The 21579-nt window shown below is 46.4% G+C and overlaps 2 long non-coding RNA genes across 2 annotated transcripts; one reads left to right on the top strand and one right to left on the bottom strand.

The window, feature by feature from the left end:
- Positions 1 to 1232: 1232 nt before the first annotated feature.
- Positions 1233 to 3857, bottom strand: LOC139794126 (uncharacterized). The gene is made up of 2 exons (XR_011724969.1): positions 3753 to 3857; positions 1233 to 1369 (listed from the first exon to the last, which is right to left on the bottom strand). It is a non-coding gene; the product is annotated as an uncharacterized lncRNA (long non-coding RNA).
- Positions 3858 to 4377: 520 nt separating this feature from the next.
- LOC139794124 (uncharacterized) lies at positions 4378 to 9973 on the top strand. Its single transcript, XR_011724967.1, has 3 exons — positions 4378 to 4513; positions 4623 to 4681; positions 5410 to 9973. It is a non-coding gene; the product is annotated as an uncharacterized lncRNA (long non-coding RNA).
- The last annotated feature ends 11606 nt before the right edge of the window (positions 9974 to 21579 follow it).

Raw genomic sequence — 21579 nt, 5'->3', positions numbered from 1 at the left:
ATGACATTAAGGCTGAGATTACATGATGTAGGCTTGTCCTATGTGCACATGAGAGGTATCCTAGGAGTTTGGGGCAATACGGATTACTTCAAGGAATATGTAGCTGAAGAGAGGAGGAACAGAACCCACCTGGGTTAAATACAACCCATGTATTTTGGGCCTTAAAATCAGCAACTATAGCTGAAGACAGCAAAACTCACTTCCCTGGGAGAACAGCAGCTATCTGAACTCCATCTCAGCAGGAGCTCCAAACAATGGCATATGGGTGGGGAGAAAAGGCATTCTGATTATTGGGAGGTTTTTCTCAAGGGATTGTGGCCTATCTCTTACTAGGAAGGAAGAAAAGCTACAATGGGAAAACAACACAGGGTCCAGAAATATTTGAATTCGTCACATTTAACTTGAGATATAGGCTTCTAAGGACTTGTCCTTCCTTCATAGTAAGTGGAGAGTGGACCATGCAGAGAAACATCCAGGTCACCTAAGGTCTGTTTGCTTTTTGTAGAGGTATTTGTTTGTTTTGTGACTAGAGGGAGGGGAGAAGGTGCTTACCAGAACTCTGCACCTAAGGCGTGGTATTCCAATGAGATTCCACAGGAGTGCTCCCTAGTAGAGGTGACCTGGCATGGCAGTGCCTGAGTTTTTTAGGAAGACCAGGGCTGCAGCCTTCAGGTCAGAGTGAAGGAGACCAGACAGTAATGAAAGGATCATGACTATAAAATTACCATGGAGTGTATGCTTCTGACTGTGTGGTGGAGTGTTGGCAAGATCTCCAAGAAAAGTTGGCACGGAAAGACCTCAGAGAAAAGGACTATGAGAAAAATCAGAAGTCTTGAGCAGAGTGCTGGTAAACGTTTGGACTAGAACAATGGCTGGAACATGGGTGGACCATAGAAGGATTTAGGCCAAGCTCTGACTTGCAAACAAAAACTCATGTTTGGATTTGACCCTGCTGATTGTCATGGGTGTTGCTGAGTTTACAGTTTTCCTCACAGGGCAAGGAACACACTGAGATGAGAGCAGCAGGGTCAGGGGTGTCTTTGCACTTCTGGCTTGGCATATTTTCCTCTCTGTGGACTTTTCTCAGCCTCTGGGAAAGTCCATTGTTGCTTCAGCCTCAATTACCATAATTTTCCTCCTAATTCTCATTCATGCTCAGGTGGATGCAAAATTTGCAGTCAGTCAGAGGGACTTTGACAGAGAAGAGTGTCAAAGATAATTAAAGCCAGGAATTACCAATGTATTTATTTTATTGAAATATGCTTCTTATATTGGGATTTATCCAGGTGTGTACATCACGAACAGTTTCTGCTGCTTTTCTGCATTTTATTGACACCAGCTCTGGTTTCCTCTCAGATTCTTCTATTTGCTGCAAAAGATATTAGGACATAAAATTACTTTCCTTTGTCTCTCATTTGTCTCAATTTTTTCTCTCAGGGTTGCTAAATCATAAATATTATTAATACTACTCTTTCTTATCCCTAGGCCAGTTACTTTTTTTTTTTAAATTTCATTTTATTTTAACACTTTTACTTTGAATATGAATGTTCAAAGCCATTTCTCGTGTCCTGTAACTGTACTCTTGCTTTGGGCCAGTCAGCAGTTTCAGCAGCACATTTGCAAACAGCTCCTGATGTTCACACTGAGTTCCTTTGCTGTGGTGTAAAAGCCCAGCACAGACACAATGCAGTAGCATGTGGCAAGTCACAGTACTTGACACCAGCAGAGTGGCCCGAGGGTTTGCATTATGTTGGAGGGGTGAAACAGAGACTGCTCAGGGAAGAAACTTCAGTGGTGAAGGCAGTGAGATAACTCAGGGGAGTCTGTGGAAGAGGTGAAGACTTGTGAGGTGCTTAATGGAAGGTAAGATGTGACTGTCCAGTATAACAACTATACAACCAAAAATATCTGTCAGATGAACAGATGAGGGTATGTAGGAGATCCTTCACTGGTTTCAGGTAGAAAAAGCATTATGGCCAAAGCGAAAGAGCAGAAAAGACAGCAGGAGGAGGATGAAGGAAAGGTTTTATTCAGAGTTGCAAAGGCCTGGGACAGATTCATCAAGAGAAGAGAGGGAGATGAGTATGAGAGAAGGGAAGGGAAAGAAAAGTCAACAAGAAATTGTTGAGTAGAAGCTGTTGTCTGTGGTGCAGTCACAGCCACAGCTGCAGTGAATCATGGGTATATCCAGGGTAGTAATAAATTAGACAGTGCCGGTGCTGCAGTGTAAGCAGTACCAACACTATTCATGGTGTAACTGTGTCAGCGAGGGGTGACAGCCAGCAGTTCTGCAGACAGGCCACTTAGCTAGATCTTCATGAGATTAATAAATCATTTTGGAAAGAGAACCAGAGCTGCTTGGGGGGGCAGCAGCAAAACAGAATCACATTTTCTGTTCATAGTGGATTGAATGCAGGCCTCAATGCCCTTCTCCACGGGCGTGTTTCTCGAACCAGCAGATGCTGTTGCCCTGTGCAGGGTCAGCACTACCAGTACCCACTGTGGCACTGTTGCCTTCAAAGGCTTTCACGTAGTCCATGAATGACAGCTCTTTCCTTTTGATGGCCACAGGTTTCAGCACTTGTAGAGCAAACAGATTGGAATAATCTCTACCTCTACAATCAAAATGAAATGCAAGAGCCTTCCATTTCCTCCCTACAAGCCAAGTCTTGGCCTATTAACTGGGATGGAGGGGAGGGGGACTGCAAAGCAGGGGAGAAACATAATCTTTGTGTCTGCTTAACAACTTTGCAAAAGGCAATGTTACCATGGCAATGGGTGGTCTTTAGTGAGAAAGGGAGTGAGCTATAGTCTTAGGGTGAGGAGAAGGGGGGAGTGATGCTAAAGGGAAGCAGCTTGGAAGTCCAGTTGGAAGGGAGAGAAGGGACTGCAGAAGAGGTGTGGGAGGTGATAGTCAGAGAACCACCTTTGGCAAATTACAAGCATCTGTGACAGCAAGCCTGATGTCTAGCATGGCTGCCCTATGACATGGGCTCTCTCCTGACCTGCTACAAGATGGGCACCCACCTATTTCCACTGAGGTCATCACCCCTGGCAAAGAGGGCACTGCTATTAGCCCCCAAGGCTTCCAGATGAACTGAGAGCTCCCACCTGAAGTCCCCAATCTCCTCTCCCCAACCTCCACCCCCCAGTCTTTTGGTGCTTCAGCAGAACAGCCAGAGAACAGCCATCTGGCAGCAGAACCAGTTGCTTGGGTCAAAGCCAGGGAGACACTTCAGCCCCATAGAGCACCACCATTGTAAGCTCAGGACTGCATGGGAAAGGCCTCCTCCCCATCTTTCATCGGATGTGGATGGCAGATGACTTTCTTTGGTCTTGTGATTTTTTTGCAAGAGGAGGGGCTGAGTGGCCTGAATTGTGCGTGCCTGAAGCAGTCAGACGATTGTATGGTAGGTGGGGAGGAGAGGGAACAAAGAGCCAGGGCTGGCAGCACAGCACAGCCAACGACGGCAGAGGAAAGCTCAGGGTTCTCCCCTCCACTGCCTCTGCATTCGGAGGTGGGCGATGCCCCTTCCAGGCCACCGCTTGCCCCAGTGCCTTGGCCCGGCGGGCGACTCAGCGGCCCTGCGGGTAGGACCGCCACGGGCAGCCCCAGCAGCTCAGGGACATAGGAGCCCTGGGGGGGGCACGGTCGCTGACACAGGTCCGCAAGGGCGAGGGTGTGGTGGGCAGGCGGGGGTCCCCTTCCCAGCGGGTACCACTGAGCCCTGTGTCCGCCCCGGCGGGCTCACCCCTGCCTCCCGGCCCAGGGAGAGCCTGCGGATGGGGAGCTCATGGCGGGGGTGGGAGGTCTCCCAAGCAGCCTCTGATCTCCCGCCGCTGCTCACCGCCAGTCGGCCTCGCACGGAGCCCTTGCCGCCGGCAGGTGGCAGGGCAGACCCGCGGCTCGACCCGGCTCGGTCCGGCCCAGCCCGGCCTAGGCCCCTGCTCGACCTGGCCGTGCGGGGTTGCGGTTACCGTCCGGACGCCTCAGCGGCGTGTAGTGCGTCGCTGGGGAACTCCTCCGGGCGGGGAAGGGACCCTTTTCTTTCCACCCCCTGGCAAAGTACAGGGGCGCAGCGGCCTTCTCCGCGCAGCCAAAGCCGCGGAGAGGAGAGGGGTCTGCGGGCTGCCCGGTGGGCACTGGCCTCCCCCGGCCGACAAGGCCCCTGGCGGCAGCGGAGCTTCTGCCGCTCGTCTCTTGTCCACAACCGCTGTCGGGTGTGATGGACATTTTTATTATTATTAATGGCAGTATGTTCGCACTCAGGTTAGATTACAGCCCCATTGTGCGAGGCTCCACACAAACGCGGTCAGAGACAGTCTGTTCTCCGGAGAACAGGCAGTCCCGGCAGAAAAAGGCAGCAGAAAGGGCGGGCAGGACAGAAACGCAGCTCAGGGAGAAGCAGCAGTTTTTCCACCCCGGTTCTTCCAGCGGGCCGGTGGCAGCAAACAGGCTTTCTAGGCTGCTACGGGCCCCCTCCTCATCCTTTGGACTGCGTGGTCCTCTTGTGTAAGTGGAATAAATAACGTGTGGCTGGCTGTTTTTTGGTGGTTCAGCAGTTGTGAATGCTGACCGTTTACCCCTTGGTTAAAGCTAAACCTGCCTTCTCTTTCCCCAGCTGTTGAACGTAGCTACACGGAGCTGGGAACCCACACCGGCGTGCTGGGCGCTGTGAAGGTAATAATTAATCATCCAAGCTGCTGGAAGGCTCTGGCTGGTGTCAGAGATTGCTGCTGGGGGACCACTGCCCACCCTGCCTGCTGGGGCTCACCCTCCCTGGCAGGCCCAAAAACCAACTCTACTCAGGCCGGGGTGGGCAGCCCTGCAGGCAGCAGCTTATGAGGTTGCTGCCAGAAAGAGAAAAGGACCACTCCAAACAGCTGAACTCTTCACTCCAGCTTACAGACAGATTTCCAAAGATGCTTCAAGAGAGGGGAGGGGATAGGAAGTCAGATTTGTGGGGTGACCAGCCTGGCCTTTTAGAATTTAGCTGCAGAGTTAGTTAACAAAGTTACAGGTTCTCAGTCTCTTTTTCTCTTTCTTTACCAACTTTTTTTTTTTTTTTTTTTTTTTTTTTTTTTTTTTTTCCCTCTTCAATATAAATACCCTGGGGCGGTTTCTTTTCTTTTTGGTATGAATGTGATGATCTTTCAGAGCTGTGATTGGCTCCGTGGCTTGTCATCAGGGACACACCTCCTGGCATGGGGCCACCACCTCCCCCTCTTGTGAAAGCTTCCCCTTGTAACAAGTGAGCGTAATTACATCAGTTACTCACTAGAGCACAGACCTGCTTTAAATTTTGGTCTCCTGGAGCCAGATAGAAGCTGAAGGACTAGAAAATGCAGAGTTTCAAAGGCCTGTAATGCTGTGGCCCATACAAGTCACACTGTGCTCTTCCCTTCCAGGAATTAAGGCTCCCAGTCACACACAAATGAATATCCGTGCTAGTTATGGAAATGGATACCTGTTATGAGAACAGAGCTGCCACACCAGTGGAGGATTTCCGCTTTGCCAGAGCCTGGCCCACCAACAAAAATACACATCAGGTCCCTTTTGAATTGAGCTTTGGTATAAATGAACCAGAAAAGGCCACACTTCCAGGGACACTAAAAAAGAAGAGAGCTCAGAGTGAGAACTGCAGGGGCTGTCTGCCGTCCCTGGAAAAGAGCAGAGCCAGCTGAACAAAGGCATCTGTGTGCCAAAAGAAAAAGCATTTCACCCAGTAGCAGGGGCCTGCAGGGCCAGACCTGTTATGGGAAGAGACAGACTCTAAAGAGCAGTACCTTGTGCCAGGTGGACATCACACCAGCAGCTTGATGCATTTCTGACAGACCATGGAAACATGTAGTGCTTTTGTGGACTTGTTCCAGAAAGGGCTGAGTGCTAAGGTGGGAGCATTTCTGCTGTTCTCCAGAGGCCCAGATCCTCCGCAGGGGTGTATCGATGTAGCACACAGGAACTCAGGGCTCTTGCAGCTGGAGGCCTGCTCTGCACTGGTGTGGCAGAGTTTGGCTGATAAAGAGGAAAGGTCCTGCACAAGAAAGAAAAGAAGTGAAGGAGATGTCTCATGTCTTAGGGTATTTTGTCCTTCCGACATGTAAGCAACCCAGACCTTTTCAAACATGTCTTGTAAAAATTATGCAGGCAGAGACACCTTCCCCCTGTCCCTCCAGCTACCTTTTAGCATGCAGGTGTTTGCTCAGAGCATACAGCTGAGCAGATCAAGCCCTGGTTCTGAATTAGGCAGTGCAAAACTTGAAGTGTCTCTCACCTTGCCTGGCCAGTGAATTGAATATGGACATAGTCTCTTTTCTCCATGTATCTCCTCTGCCCTCCCCCCAAATCAAAATAACCTTCTGCTTTCTATCCTGTATTGGAGAAACTTTTTCTTGGAAATGTAATGAAAACTTATGGGCCCCTGTGAAAAACATGGGTTTTGATGATTCAGCATTTTCCCATGGAAGAAAAAGCTCTTTAGTTTCTCATACCAGCTCTTAGCAAATGGTTCAATGGCATGTGGTCTGTGTTTTCTCCCAGGGACCTGTTCCTGAGAAGCTTCCTAGGTCATGGCCCATTCAGTGGGTGGCAGGTGTTGTTGGACCAGGCAGTCTGAATACAAGCAAAGAGCTCTCATTCATTCCTACATACCTAAAGACATTTATAGAACATTTATAGAATCTCCTATAGAATGTGTAGAATGTTATAGAATATGAGAACCACTCTTGGTGCTTTCTGTGGTACCAGATTGATCTCTCTGATTGATCTTGATCTTCCATGAGACCTGGGTTCTGCCTGATTTTGGGAAGAGCTCTTTATGCTAGCAGCTCTGCCCTGTCACTGAGCTGAGGTTGCAGAAAGGAAGGATCAATGTATTGGAGGAGCCAAGGAGGAGGCATGGAAAGGAACAACAGGCTTCTAGTTCTGAAGGATGAATACTGTCACTAGTGGCTTGGGATTTGTGTACCTGAAACTGAGGGTACCCCCACTGAGATGTGGGAGCTGCAGGGTGCCTGGCATCTCTGCAAGAGAAGCCTCCCCTGCCCCATCCATGCCAAGGAGAGCCAGGACAGAGTGGCTGGTATTGAAGATGTGAACCTAGATTTCTGTCACAGGAGGAGCAGACAGAACAGAGGTTGTGGTGCTGGGACAGGTGCATCAGCAGGCCATGGAGCACTTCCATGTTCCCAGATGTCATATCAGCCTTTGTGCTGACCTCCAGGCCAGGGTGAGAGTATCAGCTCCCAGCTTTGCTCTGTAGGGTCCCAAAACACTTTTGCTCATTTCCTTTGCCTGAACACAGCTGCCAACCCACCTTTCTTATATACCCTTTTCAAGTAGCTCAAGCTTTTTATCCTTTCTGTTGTTATGATACCTAACATTCCCTGCAAGCAAACTGTTGGTGAGTGATGAAATTCCTTACATAGAGAGTGAAATGCAGGGATCACAGGAACAAAATAATAATGCTAGTCATAATAGTAAATAACAGCTCCATTTGCTTTAATCCACAGCTCACAAAACAACAGCCCAGTCCAAATTCTCATCTGCCATGGAGATAAAGAGTGTGATTTACTCTGTCAGCTATGGGGAACAGACACACCACAAAGCAGTTATCTCTGGCCATAAACAAACTGGAGTGGCTTTGCCTTTTAACAGGCTCCCTTCTCCTCTCCTGTGGAGTGCTACTTTCCTCCTTACGTAATCCTCTGGGCAACTCTGCCAACCTATTTTGTTTTAATAAACTTGAGCAGTCTGAGTTATGCACCCTTCACTTTTCAGACGCCGCTGCCACTCCACAGGGCTCCCTTTCTTGCCCTGCTTCGCAAAGTTGCATAGGGAGTATCTTGGGAGAAGCTAAATAAACAGCTTCCAAGTTCTGACACAACCCGTATGTACCAACCTTTTTATGTTAGCCTTGGCGGTGGGAAGGAAAAACTGAATTGACTAGGAAAACATATAACCCTTCAGAAACATTTTTTTATTACATTACTTATCACCCCTTTAAGGTCATGACGGTTATGCCAAAGAAGCTATTAAGTTTTCCAGGATTGCAAAATATTTTATCAATGATAAAGATGAAGCATGCCATTCCAGTTTCATTTTTTTGCTTTAAATTTATATTTGTGGATTTGATCTTAATCTTCCCTCCATAGCATTCTGTTTCCATCCTGCTTGGAGGCAGTCAGACATGGTTAATGGTTTCTTTCATCCAGAAGCCTGCACTGAGTTGCAAACAGAGGACCTCTCAGGCATTGAAACAAATGAAGAGAGAAACTGAAAATATGGACACCCTGGTTCCTTAACAGACTGAGCTTCTGGCTTTTCCTCTGTCAGGTTCCTGACACTCTGAGGTGGATTTAAACTTCTTCAGAGTAATGACTGGCATCAGTGGTTTTTCATACTGCCACATGTGCTTGAGTTAATATTGGAGCTAGGATATATCCTTCCACTGAAAAATATCTGTGAAACCTTGTCACCAGAATGTTTCTGGTGGTTTAATACCAGAGTATGGCTGAAATGGTTGCACATTGGTATCTTCACCAGGTTATCCCATGGAGAAAATAGGGATCAGATGTGGTAGGAGGCCATCTGAAATTCCCTTCCCAAACACTCTGCAGTGGAGGAGCAGATTAGTGTCCTGTTCATAATGCGACTCCTGCAAATCCCGTGCTGGAGAAGGATATCCAGAGCTTTGGAGAAACACTGAAAAGACGCTGATGAGAGGCCCAGTTCTTCACACTGAGCTGGAAAGTGTTATGAGCGGACTGCAAAGCTCTACTGAGTATCGAGTTAATCCAAGGTTTACTTGCCATAAGCCTCCAGAAATTGGGCTGTGGCCGGCTTTAGCTAAAGCAGTGTTAGCTAACCTTTTAAGAGACCCTATTTTTCCTTCCTGTGCAGTCTTTCCAATGGGCCTTGTTTTCCTGAAGGAACAGATCCTCAGCTGGCATAACACAGATTCATCTCACTGAAGCCAGAGAAGCTAGAGGTTAGGAGGGTTTGACCCCAAAGTTATTCCTCTTAATGGTGATATGTTTGTCGCCACCAGGCAAGATGACAGGCTGAGCACTGGTGATGGAAGAGCAGCAGACAGGCAGGAAGATCCTCGATTTGCCCCTGCCTTGACTATAAAGAGAGGCAGAAGCAGGAAGGTGAGGCGCTTCAGTAAAGTTGCTGTGAAGAAGAGAGGAGTCTTACTCAAGCTGAGCTAGAGTGAAAAAACTTTTATCAGGGAAGTGCCAAGTATAAATCACTAACAGAGACTCCTTGGTCGAGATGATTCAGAAAGAGGACAGTAGCAAGCTAATTAATGCCAACTGGCAATAGAACAGAACAGTCTTACAGCTTTTTAGGACCGCATGTGTCAACCTTTTCCACAGTGTCCCGCATGGAGGAGCTGCCCCTTTCCCACAGCATTAGACTTCTTGCCTTTGGTGGGCAGAGGGGCCAGAAGTGGAGGATCTTTGAGCTATTGTTTCAGATGCCCTGCCAATCTGGGCAGGCATCTCAGAATGGATTTATGTTTTGCTTATATTTTCCAGGTTCTTTCTCCAGTCATGCAATAGTACAGAAACACTTCCCCTGTGATTGTAACAGGAAAAACAGGGGTGGGTGGGGGAGGATAAAAGGAACATGTGGACATGCCTGTTCTGACAGCTCTATCCATCCTGGGGGAACTTGTAATCCTCAGCTGGAAATTTTGTCTCTGGGGCAGTAATTTGTGATGCTGAAGCCACCCACAGTCTCCTAGTGGCAGTTTAAAGTAGTCTGGTCACTGGGCTGGGAAGGTAAGGCCCATACTATTCTCAGCACCTATTGCAGACAGCACACAGTATCAATGACAGACTTTTAACAATTTTTTAAAAATTAAGATAGATCAGTTTTCTCTCTTTTGAAATAGAGCTATTTAAAATTAAATGTGGAACAATGGACATGTGTATTAGGAACAAAGCTTAGTAAATTTGATAAAAAGCTGCTTTTTGTCTTTTTTTGTTTTAAATATAAAGTTACACATGCTTCTTGCCAAAACATTTCAGAAAGTTGAAAAAAACTATGGCTTAAGCATCTGGAACCAAAGCTTGATAAGGTCTAAATCCACTTTTGAGAGCAATTGCTCTTCCGTGAGGAGAAGACGACTAATTTTTCCAGTTCAGTTTATTCAACAGTTCAGGTTCAATGAGTTGCTCATTCAATGCTGAGGAGCCACATGAGGTTTGGAAAAAGTAGACAAGCTTGTTTTTCTCCTCTGATCTATGAGGAAAATGAGGATAAGAGGACAAGATGCAGCAGATCTACCATGTTGGGGTATAGGGTGTCCTAGAACAACCTGTTTAACCCACTAGCCACTGATACAACTTTGTTTAATATTACTTTTTCTTTTCTATTTTGCAATTAAGGTGGTTTATTTAAGCAATGAACTAGGAGTTTAATAAAACTGGTTTTAGACATTTTTAGTGGATTCAGATTTCATTCTAAATGCAGCCTGGTATGAATCAATCCTTAAGAAAAACAGTCATCCACTTTCCAGCAGAGAAATATATAATAATCAAAACCTAGTAAAAGCATGTAAAGCCGTAAGTAAATATGTGTAGTTAAAATGGTAAAAGCTGGTAACATTAAGTACCAAACTCAGTAGATAGGTTGTATGTAGTTTTAAGTCAATGAGCCTTGCTTGTTTCAACCTGGTTAGTATCAACCTTTCCTTAGGGAAAATAATTGAAAAGCATAAATGAAAAGAAAATTTTATTTAATATTTAAAAATAAGCTATGCTTAAATAAGCAATTCTGCTTGCTAATTCATATGGGTGATTTTATCTGTTCACTGAGAGTCAAAAATACCCATTTTAGACCAGTTTCCCTATAGTTACTGCGTGGGTGGGTTTTTATGCATCTGAAGTTTCAATTTCAGGCTGTTCTCTGTGAAGCTGAAGTCAAATCTCCCTGAACTTGATGAGATTTTCCCCAGTAGTTTGCCAGGAGTCTGGATCAAGCTTTCAGTGGTCCAGATTCGTGAGTGTTCAGTCACTAAAAAACAACTAGTGCAATTCCTCAGCTTCTGCCACTGCTTGACATGTGTCACTAAAAGGTGTGCTTGTAGCATTCTCAGCAGAGGAGCAAAGAAACATGATGGTCTGATGATAACATGTGCCAGCATCCCTGCCTATGCTTCAGCCTGTTTGCCAAGTCTTTCCTAGCTCAAAATTTCCTTTGGACAATGTCAGCAAAGCCCTTGTCACTACCTGTGTAGAGGCAAAAAGCAACAGCTGTGAAGCAGGTGAGCCCAAATGCAAGTCGTGATTTGAAAAGTAAAGGCAGAGTGAGCACATCTAGTCTGAGGCTCGAGGGGAATGTTGTGAAAACAGTGGAATAATCTTCTTGAAAAAGAAGTAGAAATAAACACACTAACAATATATTGCAACACAAGTGCAAGTGGCAGTCACTTGTTAGGATTTTCTTCAGCTTCCCCATCTTTTATTTCTGTTCCATCCCATCCCATCTCATCCCATCCCATTAATCTGAGTAGCATAGGGCCTTAAAGTTACATTTATGTTAGGCTCTATAGGAAAACCAATTAACCTCTTCCTGCCTCCAGAAGTGTGCAGCCAGCCTGGCGCAGACCTGTTCTGTGCAGGGCTGAGCCAGCTCTGTGCACAGCTGCAGTCTTACTTTTCATGTGAACTCATTCAGACCTTGGTGTGCACCACAGAGCGCTGTGCAATGCAGGCACAAGTGTAGGCACAAGGCAAGTGGTAGCAACTGACAGGCTGACTTGCAGTGTGTGATGGGATGATGAGGCAAAAGCAGGCAGCAGGCAGAGAAACTGCTGTGTTGCACACAATATCAGTTGTTTTCATGCACAAACAGTTCCCCCAGTGCAAGGTACGAACTGCATATTTGCATCTCTACCTGTCTGCTGATCAGCCAATCTGTTCCATGAATCAGCTTCATCAGGGAGAAGGCTCTGGAGTGACATTTGACAGCTGTTTCATACATTTATTGCGGTGTATTTACTTTGTCTGTTTAACTAGTAATGGCAGAGTTAGTGGGTGATTCCATCAGGGCAAACATCTTCCTACATCCCATGGCAAAGAAACTCATACTGTTGTCCAGTTTGGCTCAAAAATGACCCATACTTGTCATCCCTGAATCAGGTTCTGTTTTCCAGCCTTCACAGTTCCTGTTCTTGAGCTCTTTCCTCTGACTGCAGATGCCTATCAGCATAACTGGAATTCATGGCATGACCTTTGATTCCTTCTGTCCTCATGCCAGACTCCGGCAGGTCTCTGTTATCAGATACTAAAGCCTATTATAATGTGAAGTGCATGCACAAATTTACCCGGGCAGGTATGCTGGCATCCTTGCCTGATAGTTCCTGTTCCCAGAGGAGGACAGGCATCTCTCAGCCTCCTTAGGGCCGCCAGGGCCTCTCTTTACATAAGGAAAATATGTTGGCACAAAAGGCAAATGATTACACATTTCTGCTGTTTTCAAGAGAGTAAATGCCTGTTCAATATCCCATGATGTCATCTTTTGACATCTTTTGGTATTTTGTCAGGCAAAGATGGCATTCTCATCCACTGTCTGCTGTAGCCTGCAGGGACTCTCCAGCCCTGGAGCCCAAAGATTTATCCTCATTATCCTCCTTCTAATTCAAGGGAACAACATTTCACCAGGTGAAGGCACAGACAAGGGATGTGACATACCCAGCATCACCCTGTGAAGGCTACAAGTAGAGCCAGGGGAGTGGCCAGGCCTCCAGAGTCCCAGTGCTATTCTGCAATACCATACCTGGTTTCATGACGTGTGACTTCTTCCAGGCAATCCTCTCTCTGGTGCAGACTCCACAGTCCCCAGCAGGGCTGCTTACTTGGGCTTTTGGGCATTGCTGGCTAACTCTCTCCTTGGCTTGACCTGCACTAGAGCTCCAAAAGCTGCAGTACAAGGAGCTGAGGGGCTGGCTGACCTCCTATCATGGGTAGTTTGTCAAAGGCGGTGGTCTGTCACAAGCCCTGGTATCTGCAGAGCCCTGAATATGTAACCAGAGCAAATCTGGCAGAGACTGCAGGAGTACCCCAGCTCACCATGGTCACGTGTGTATAGCAAGAGGTCTGTTTACTGGTAGCAGATGGGATGCAGAGAGTGTTCCCAGTCTGTATGCTTCCTGAGACACCTCCTAGGACCTTCTGAGCCACAAAATTAATTCTGATTTCCTCCGAGACCCTCCCACAGTGTCCTGAGCTGGTTCCTCATGCTGAATTCCTCTTGTGCAAGAGACTGGCTCACCCATCAGCTCCTTGGCCGGCCATCAGGCTTTGGTTGCTCTGCATGAAAACTGTCCCATCTGGTTGTTCTGGACATGCCATGCAATATCTCCCTGCCTCTGCCTGGCTTTGAGCATGCTGGCTGTGGCACTCTAGCTGCAGGCAAACTATGTTCTCCTTCAGCAGCGTGCTGGGTTTGTCAGAGGATATTAGGAAATGTTAGGTGGGTGGAAGCACATAGTGCATCTGGGGCACTTTCTGTGGCTGTGAGGGGCAGCTCTGGCTTGGCCCATGCTTTGTCTCCTCACAGGTGATCCTCTGTGCTGCTCGCAGCAGTGCTGCTCTGAGCACTGCTCACCCACACCGGCCTCGCATAACAGAGGCAGTTACCAAACGGGAGCGCCTCAGCTGATCCGAGGGAATTTTAACTGAACCACCTTTGCCCACTGTGAGCAGGTGCCAGTTTGTCAAACACTGGTGACATTAGGTGGCATCAGGCAGTGCAGTGGGTACACACACATGCTCTCTGTGGGACTGCAGAAATGCTTTCTGCTAAATGCCCACATGTATGCCTTTGCAATCATTAAATGTAGGAAGTGCCTTTTGTGTGCATGATACTACACCATTACAACCATCTGGGAAGCTGCTTTCCCCTTTCTCCTGTGTCTCTCAGCTCATCACACGAAGAAAGTTTTGCATGTGAGAGGAGTGGGATGGAGCCAACAGCAAGCTTAGCAAATCCAGCTCACAAAGGCAGGCGCATGCTCTGATGCGAGCTCCATAGACATGGGGAGCTCTCTGGTAAATGTCCTACCAGAGAGATTCCAAACAGTGTGGCATGGGGTAACAGACAGATTTGGTATTGATCAGATCTCAGGCAACTTTGAACAGTGCAGATTAAAACCATGGACCTAGAAGGGAAGGATCTTAAGTTCCTCTGTGAAGCACTTGGCCCTAGAATGGGCAGGCAGATGCACATGGAGCTAGCTTCACTTGTCTCCAGATACAGTCCTACAAAAAGTTCATTACACATCTCTTTGCAGCAGTGCAATGAGACTGCTTCATGTGCTTGCTGCTTGTTCTCACACTGGTCATGTATGCTGTTCTCACAGACAGCTTCACACTCCCTGGTTATATATTAGCAAAGACACATGCTTTAGCTCAAGTTTGAGTTAGATATAGATTGACGCCTGATACTACAAAGTAGGGTTGGGGAGGAAGACAACATCACTCAGGGTCAAATATTTTCTGATCTCAAGTTAGTGGGCAGAGCATGTGACAAACCACTAAGTACTGTTATTGATGAGTATTTATTGGATACCAGTAGTGGAAGATGGCATGAGGTCCTTGGGTCTAAAGGTTTTCCGAGACAAAGATACTAAACAGGTACTTTCAGTGCATGAGTTTTGCCCCAAGATGGAGAGCACCTGTGGGAAGGTGGGATAACACAGTGTGCCTTTGCTGAGGGGATTAGGGTCTAGAGGTCCCAAGGATGAAGTGGCTTTTGTGGAGGAGCCAGAAGTTTAGCAGAGGCATGGGCAGAAAAGTAAGGGGCTGATTTGTTGGGGGAGAAGCAGAGGCGATAAACTGGAGACAGAATAAGCAAGATCCTACACTTCAGTCTTTTGACCATGTTCTCCAAATCTCCAGTGAACCAAGAAAGCAGTGATCATTCAGAAAGCCTGTGCTTCTCTCCCATGGCCACAAGAGCCAAGCTGTCAATGCAAGTAGCACACTGGACTGGAGACAGGGAAACTGGGACATTGCCTACCATAACCAGCTGTTCATACCAGTCATTCCTGCTCCAAATGAAGAGTGCCACCATCATGTATGTGCAGGCTGGCCTTTTGTCTGGCCCCTCTTTTTCCCTGTGTAATCTGCCTGACTAGACCACACTGCAGGGTATCATGCTTCTTGGAAAGAAGGGCTTCCGTGTGTGCTGGCTTTAGACAACCTTCCACAACTGCCATGTCACCCTTGACTCAGGACCTAGCCATCACATGCATCCTGATAAAAATCATGTGTTTAGTTCAGCTGGACCTGAGCTGAATATCATGCCCAAAAAAATGATTCCCAATCTGTGTGCAAAACCATCTTTTCTCTGAAGAAGAAATTAAGAGTAACATCAATGCAATCAGATCCCAAGATCAATGCAAATCCATCACCAAGGAAATTTCATTTTTAATAATTCAAAATTACTTAAGGAAAAAAAAATGCAAGCAGGGAAGAGAAGAGCAAGTAAAGTAAAAAATAGATCAGGACAGAGAGCTCCAGCCTCACCAGCTGCTTTTGACCACTGACATCTCAATCTAAATCTTAACATAGGGTCACAGGGTGGATGATGGCAGCTCACACTGTTTCGTTTCGTGCCTTGCATGATCACAGTGGCAGTTTTGCTGAAGCAGGGGAAGCGAGGTTGATGGAGAAGATTAGCTATTGCTCTCTACTTTTCCTCTCACTTTCATGCTTTTTGGAACAGCTATGCTATGTTCTAAAGTCTGATATATATGTAGCTCTCTTGCAGTCCTCTTTTAAGAGGTTGCTTGGCTAGGGGAGGGAGGTGGAGGCAGAACTGGCCACTAAAAGGGTTTTGCTGACAGATCCCTTTGAGTATTCGTCAGATATTTTTTTTGCTTCCAGTTAATTCTTAATTCATAGAGCCTTTATACTCTCTTGGATCAGCTGTATGTGGAAGGAAGGGCAGGAGGAGAGGCAGAGCTGTACAGGAGGCTGTACTCACCCACTTAAATCTGCAGACTAGAAAAAAGTTATGGACTAATCCTTGGTCTCTGCCTTTTTGATTCCAAATGTCACCGATGCCATCACACTTCCAACACACAACTTGGTTTCCTGCCATCTCAGGAAGGACTGCAGGGATGAGCCTGCTCAGGAGACAGCATCTGGTGGGCTTTGTCCAAGAAAACTCACGGATCTTCAGATGAGTCCCAGCCTGTTTCAGGCAGTGAGGCTGAAGTGGTCTCAGATGTAACAAGTTACAAAGGTCACAGAAAAACTGTGGCAGAAACAGGACGAAGTGTAAGACCTTTACTGCAGGTCTACCTTTTCCATGACTTCCATGTCGTGGAAGAGACAATAGTTGGGCAATTATTTCTAGAGACAAGATGACAAAACTTTGGTGCCTAAAGAGCCCTTGTGAGATGTCCCCTTGAAGATTCTCTTGGCCAGCCTGGAAAGCCAGGGCAGGACAAGAACACAACAGTCTTCTCATTTATTAAATCAGGCAATGACTGCACAGGCCACATCTTGTCCTGACTCACTCAGGTAGGTCATTGTAAATATTGCTTGGGTAAAATCAGTGTTTCAGCTTCTGGAAGTTAACATCTTGGTATATCAGAAAGGATGCACATTTGGACAAACCTGATTACTATGCTGTGGTGATGGTTCCTTTAGCCTTGTAGGTACAAGTGACTCATGTTCAGACTGCTGGGTATGGCACTCGTCCTACTGAAATCCACTTCCCCCAGATCTCTGGTGCTAGCTCCCCTGTACAAACCTCAGTGAAAATTGCTCAACTGCAGCAGCATGCTGACATGCACGATTTTGCTGATGAACAAACAGCAGTTTTTCCCAATGCTTCCAAATGGTTGTTCTTACAGTGGTAGCTATGATTTTAGGAACATTAATATGAATAAACAATGTCCTACGACATCTACATTTCTGGGGCCTGCTTCCCTCCCTCATCTCCAAATTTCTGACATGACCTTTGATAAGAAAGTGGCTTGCTGGAATTACACTAGATTGCTAGGAGCTCTTGTGAGACAACCCCTTATCAAAGGCTGAGCACAGTCGTGACCAGTATGGAGTGCCAGTCCAGATTTACCCAGGCTGCTATGTTGGCATGGATCCCTAAATTCTCAGATTCATGGACTTTTATCTTACCCTGTTAAGTGAAGGCATCACAGACAGAAATATGCCCAAGTGAGAACAAGCTCAACTTCCCAACCCTTACACAGAGCTCCCCTCTACCAAGACCTCAGGGAAGATATGCATAAAATATGTGTTTCCCAAGTGCAGCTCTGTTTACTTGATAGTGATTGTTCAAGGAGGTGTTTTTGGCCTCTCCTCTCCCATTCTTTGTTTTTCAACCTAACAAGGACTGTGTTCTTGTCACAGTGTTTATCGGGCAATGAAGGAGAAGCTGCAGTGGGTTCCCAGTGCCAGCTGGCACCATGCCATGTGATTGTTGTCAAATGGGGATGTAATAATTGTAATAATATGTTCCTCACTCAATTCAAACCTCTCCTGAGATGCTCTTTTAATTTGAGGGGAGGAGGGGGAAGGTTCTGAGACTCTCTGCATGTCTCAGTTTGCCACTCCAGCTTGGTCTTTTTGTCCTTCCACACTTCCCTGTGGCAAACCAGGTGCCTCTGGAAAGGATGCAGATAACTTCACCCTCATGGCCTCTTTGCCTGTGGGGAGAAGGCCTCCAAAATGGTCTCTAAGCACCAGAAGGGCTTCTGGACTCCCAGCCTGCCTACTACAGCTCTCCACTGTCTGGTATCTGGGCTGTGGATGTCTCTGACTCTGCAAGAAGGCAGTGTGTGTGAGAGGAGTGGCTTGGCCTCAAGTCTTCCCCTCTAATTTTCCTGCCTGTCTGGCCGTTAGGAAGTAGAAGGGAACTCAGTCATTAATAACCCTTGCAGTTTTTTGGCCTCTGCACTGAGCCTGTCCATGAGAGACCAATTATAATTGTGCTGAGGCCAGAAATTTTAGCTAAATGGCCGATGTCCTCAGATTCTAGGAAATTCTGTGGAAGAATTTCTTTGTGAAGAGAGAGAGGATGAGAAAAAAGAGGACATTCTTGGACACATGGCAGTCTGCAAGCTGGGCCAGGATTTCACACAAAGCAGCTCGCTGTAGCTGGCTCCTCATGCAAAGAGCACACAGGAGCCTGCCTGTCACTTGAGACCTAACTTGTCCAGCTTTCCCCATGGGGGATGAATGCCACCCTCCAGACATCTCCACATGACCCTCTCACTGTCCTGCTCCTTCAACCAACACCTCTCTGGAGCAGATCCCTTGGGAGAAGATGGGCAGAGCCTGGACTGATGCCAAGACACTGCATGGGGAGGACTCCTTGCCTCCTTTCTCCCTGTCTGAGTTGTTGGGTTCCTGTGGGAGAATACTGTCCTAAGGGCAAATCTTCACTCCACATTTATTCTCATTTAACTCATAATAAAAAATAATGCATTTCATAAATGCATGAGTGTCCCCATCACACCAAAATCTAAAGTCTACATTTCCAAAATAAAAATGCTAACTAAAATTATTACAAAATGTATTTTTAAAATGGGGGAAAAAAAGAAAAAGAAAGAGTAAAATAATAGAATCATAGAATAATTTGGGTTGGAAGGGACCTCTAAAGGTCATCTAGTCCACCTCCCCTGTAGTAATCTCTGTATCAAGGGATTTATCCCTGAGCGCATGACATGTTTGTAGAATAATGCAGGGAGAGAGTGTGTGAAAAAGGCTTTATGACAGCTGAAGGTTTAAAGTGTGTAACTGTTCTCCATGAGTTAATCCCAGGTACAAGAGCACTTTGCAGATGCTCATTAGGGGGTTGATTTCATTCAGGTGCTAATGCAGAAGGGGAGCAATTCCTACTGCATTGCATGTTGCACTTGTGTTTGCTGTGGTGTGGCAGGTTAAGTATCCCACATATTTAGTGACCAGGGAACTGGGTCGGGATGTGTTCTGTTCTCTGCCAGGGCACTGCAGTATTGTCAGCATTTCCTTACCCAGCAGTTACATACAGAAATGTTGGGGGGGGTTGGTAAGTATATAGAGTTTTTTTTTCTTTACCCATTCAGTAAGGTATAAGCCACCAAAAGCTGGGAATGGCCAGAAGGCACACATCTGGCTGGTGCTGCCACCCAAGTTTGGAATTTCAGTAATGACAGGAAAGGGCTGAACCTCATGCCATAAACCCTCCTGGGAAAGTGTATGTGCAGACGTGTCAGCCTTGGCCATTCTCTGAGGGGGCAGCAACTAACCCTTGTCAGTTTTGACAAGGTACTTTTCACTCCTTGTCAGGAGATTAAGAATAGGAACCTAGTAAGTGGTCCCAAAATGTCAGCATCATTCCAGGCACAAGAATAGTTGGAGAAGAAATGTTGCTTTCAGTGTTGCTAGAAATGCTTCCTGTGCAAGCAGTTGCACAGGAGTGCAGTTGCAGTATTACAACATCAGTTGCAGTGTTAAAACAGTAACATCAGTTGCAGTATTAAAAGATAAAGAGTGACCATTTGAAGGCTGATGCAAAACTAAAGTACAAAGTTTAAAGTATAGTGCACATGGCTACAAAGATGCTCCGGGCTCACCCACAATCCTGCACCCTACAGGTTTCATTGAGACAAGATTTTTGGGAGAATCTGGCCCTTTTGTCCATGAACATTTCATGGGCAGGTCAGTGTGTTGTTGAATTATAAGGGTACATCACAGACAGAAACTCAGTTTTAGAATAGTTCTATTCAAATAACTTTGGTAGTCTTAGAAAAAGTGCCGTGTTGGTGGCTCTGGAGCAAGTTACTTCTTTGTCTGTAAAGGGGTTCAGGAAGCTGATGTTCCTTGCAGTCTACTCCATCTGCTTGCCTCAACTTTCGTCCTATCTGAGGAACATCTTTCAGTACCTACTGTAATGTGGATTCATTTTCACTGAGAATATGGAGACGGACATCAACCCCCATGAACCCCTGTCAGGTGGAGAAGAAACCCTCCACACCACACCATGCTCTGTTGGGACAGGTGGGACTAAAGAGAAAAGACCAGATTCCTAGAGAGACATCTATTAATAGTGGAGCAAAAGGCTGGGACTGAGTGTTGAAAGAGATTCTAGATGGTTTAACAAAGCTGTTTCTTCTAGCTCTGCCTGATTGCTTAGTGTGAATAGACACTGGGATCCTTCCACACCTCTTTTACAGGCTCCTTCAGTCTCTGCCTCAGGCATTTGTACCTAGATAAAAATAATCTCCACATGCTTCATACTCTTGGCCACAGTCCATGCTGGTGCCCACTCCTCTGTGATGATGGTCTGGGTTATCTATGGTTGGCCACAGTGGAGCTGCCCTCTCCAAGCCCCACAGCAAAGCACCAAAATCACAGAGTCATGGCAACCCTGAGAACACAACTCAAACTCTAATCTTATTATAACAGCACAATGTACTTTACTCAAACTTTTAATAAGGTAACATGTACCTGAATAACTAGATTTCATCCTCATGATCATGATCCTGCTCTTGGTGATGACTGGAGAGTTATGATAACATAATCTGATTTGAATGGCCTGTTCAGGCACCACCTGGCAGCTATTGATATCAAGTTAGGAGAATGAAGATGAATGGTCCAGGGGAATATTCCATTATATAGTTTCCTTTCCAAAAGTAATAACTTGAGGAGTAACAAAGTTACTTTCCCTTTTTTTGCTGTCACCATCTCTGTTTCTAGGTATTTTTATTTACTTATTTTCATTTTTCTATTCAGTACCATTCTGGAGCTCAATTGGCATTCCCTCTGTTTCTGGAAGCCACCACTGCTGAATGAAAATCATCTGGCTGGGTGTAATACAGTGGCAATACCCAGAGTGGAACCTGTGCACTGCAGATCCTGGCTTCCCAAGCCCCTGAAAGCAGGAGAGACAAGCTCGCATGCAACAGCCCACCTTGTGCATTTGCTGACTGCTCTTGACCCCCAGCAAGGAGCTTCAGTGCCAAGATAAGGGAAGAACTTTCTCCTGATAGGCAAAATTGAGATATTTCTCATTCCGCTCTCCATACAGTTGTTGTTCAGGAAATTCTGGAGCTCGTGGAGATACCCAAGATTGTGAAAAGGCATAAAGGAGCTTTTCCTACAGATCTGGGAACCACACGGGCTTTACTCATCTGTTTGAAAAGCTCTGCAGTGAGCTGGGACATCTTAGACTAGATCAGGTTGCTCAGAGCATCATCAAGCCTGACCATGAATGTCTCCAGGGATGGGGCCTTCACCACTTCTCTGGACAACCTATCCCAGTGTCTCACCACCCTCTTAGTAAAAAACTTTTTCCTAATATATAATCTAAATCTACTCTGCTCTAGCTTAAAACCATTGCTCCTCATTCTATCTCTACCTGCTCTTGTAAACAATCCCTCCTCAACTTTCCTCTAGGCCCCCTTCAGATGCTGGAAGGCCTCTACAAGACACTCCCTGGAGTCTTCTCCTCTCCAGGCTGAACAGTCCCCAGTCTCTCATCCTGTCTTCATAGGAGAGATGCTCCAGCTTTGTGGGCCTCCTCTGGACCCACTCCAACAGGTCCTTCTT

This window comes from Heliangelus exortis, chromosome 3 (genome assembly GCF_036169615.1).
Source record: "Heliangelus exortis chromosome 3, bHelExo1.hap1, whole genome shotgun sequence".
NCBI classification, from domain to species: domain Eukaryota; kingdom Metazoa; phylum Chordata; class Aves; order Apodiformes; family Trochilidae; genus Heliangelus; species Heliangelus exortis.
The sequence above is the reverse complement of the archived record's forward strand: the minus strand, read 5'-3'. Positions and strand labels throughout refer to the sequence as shown.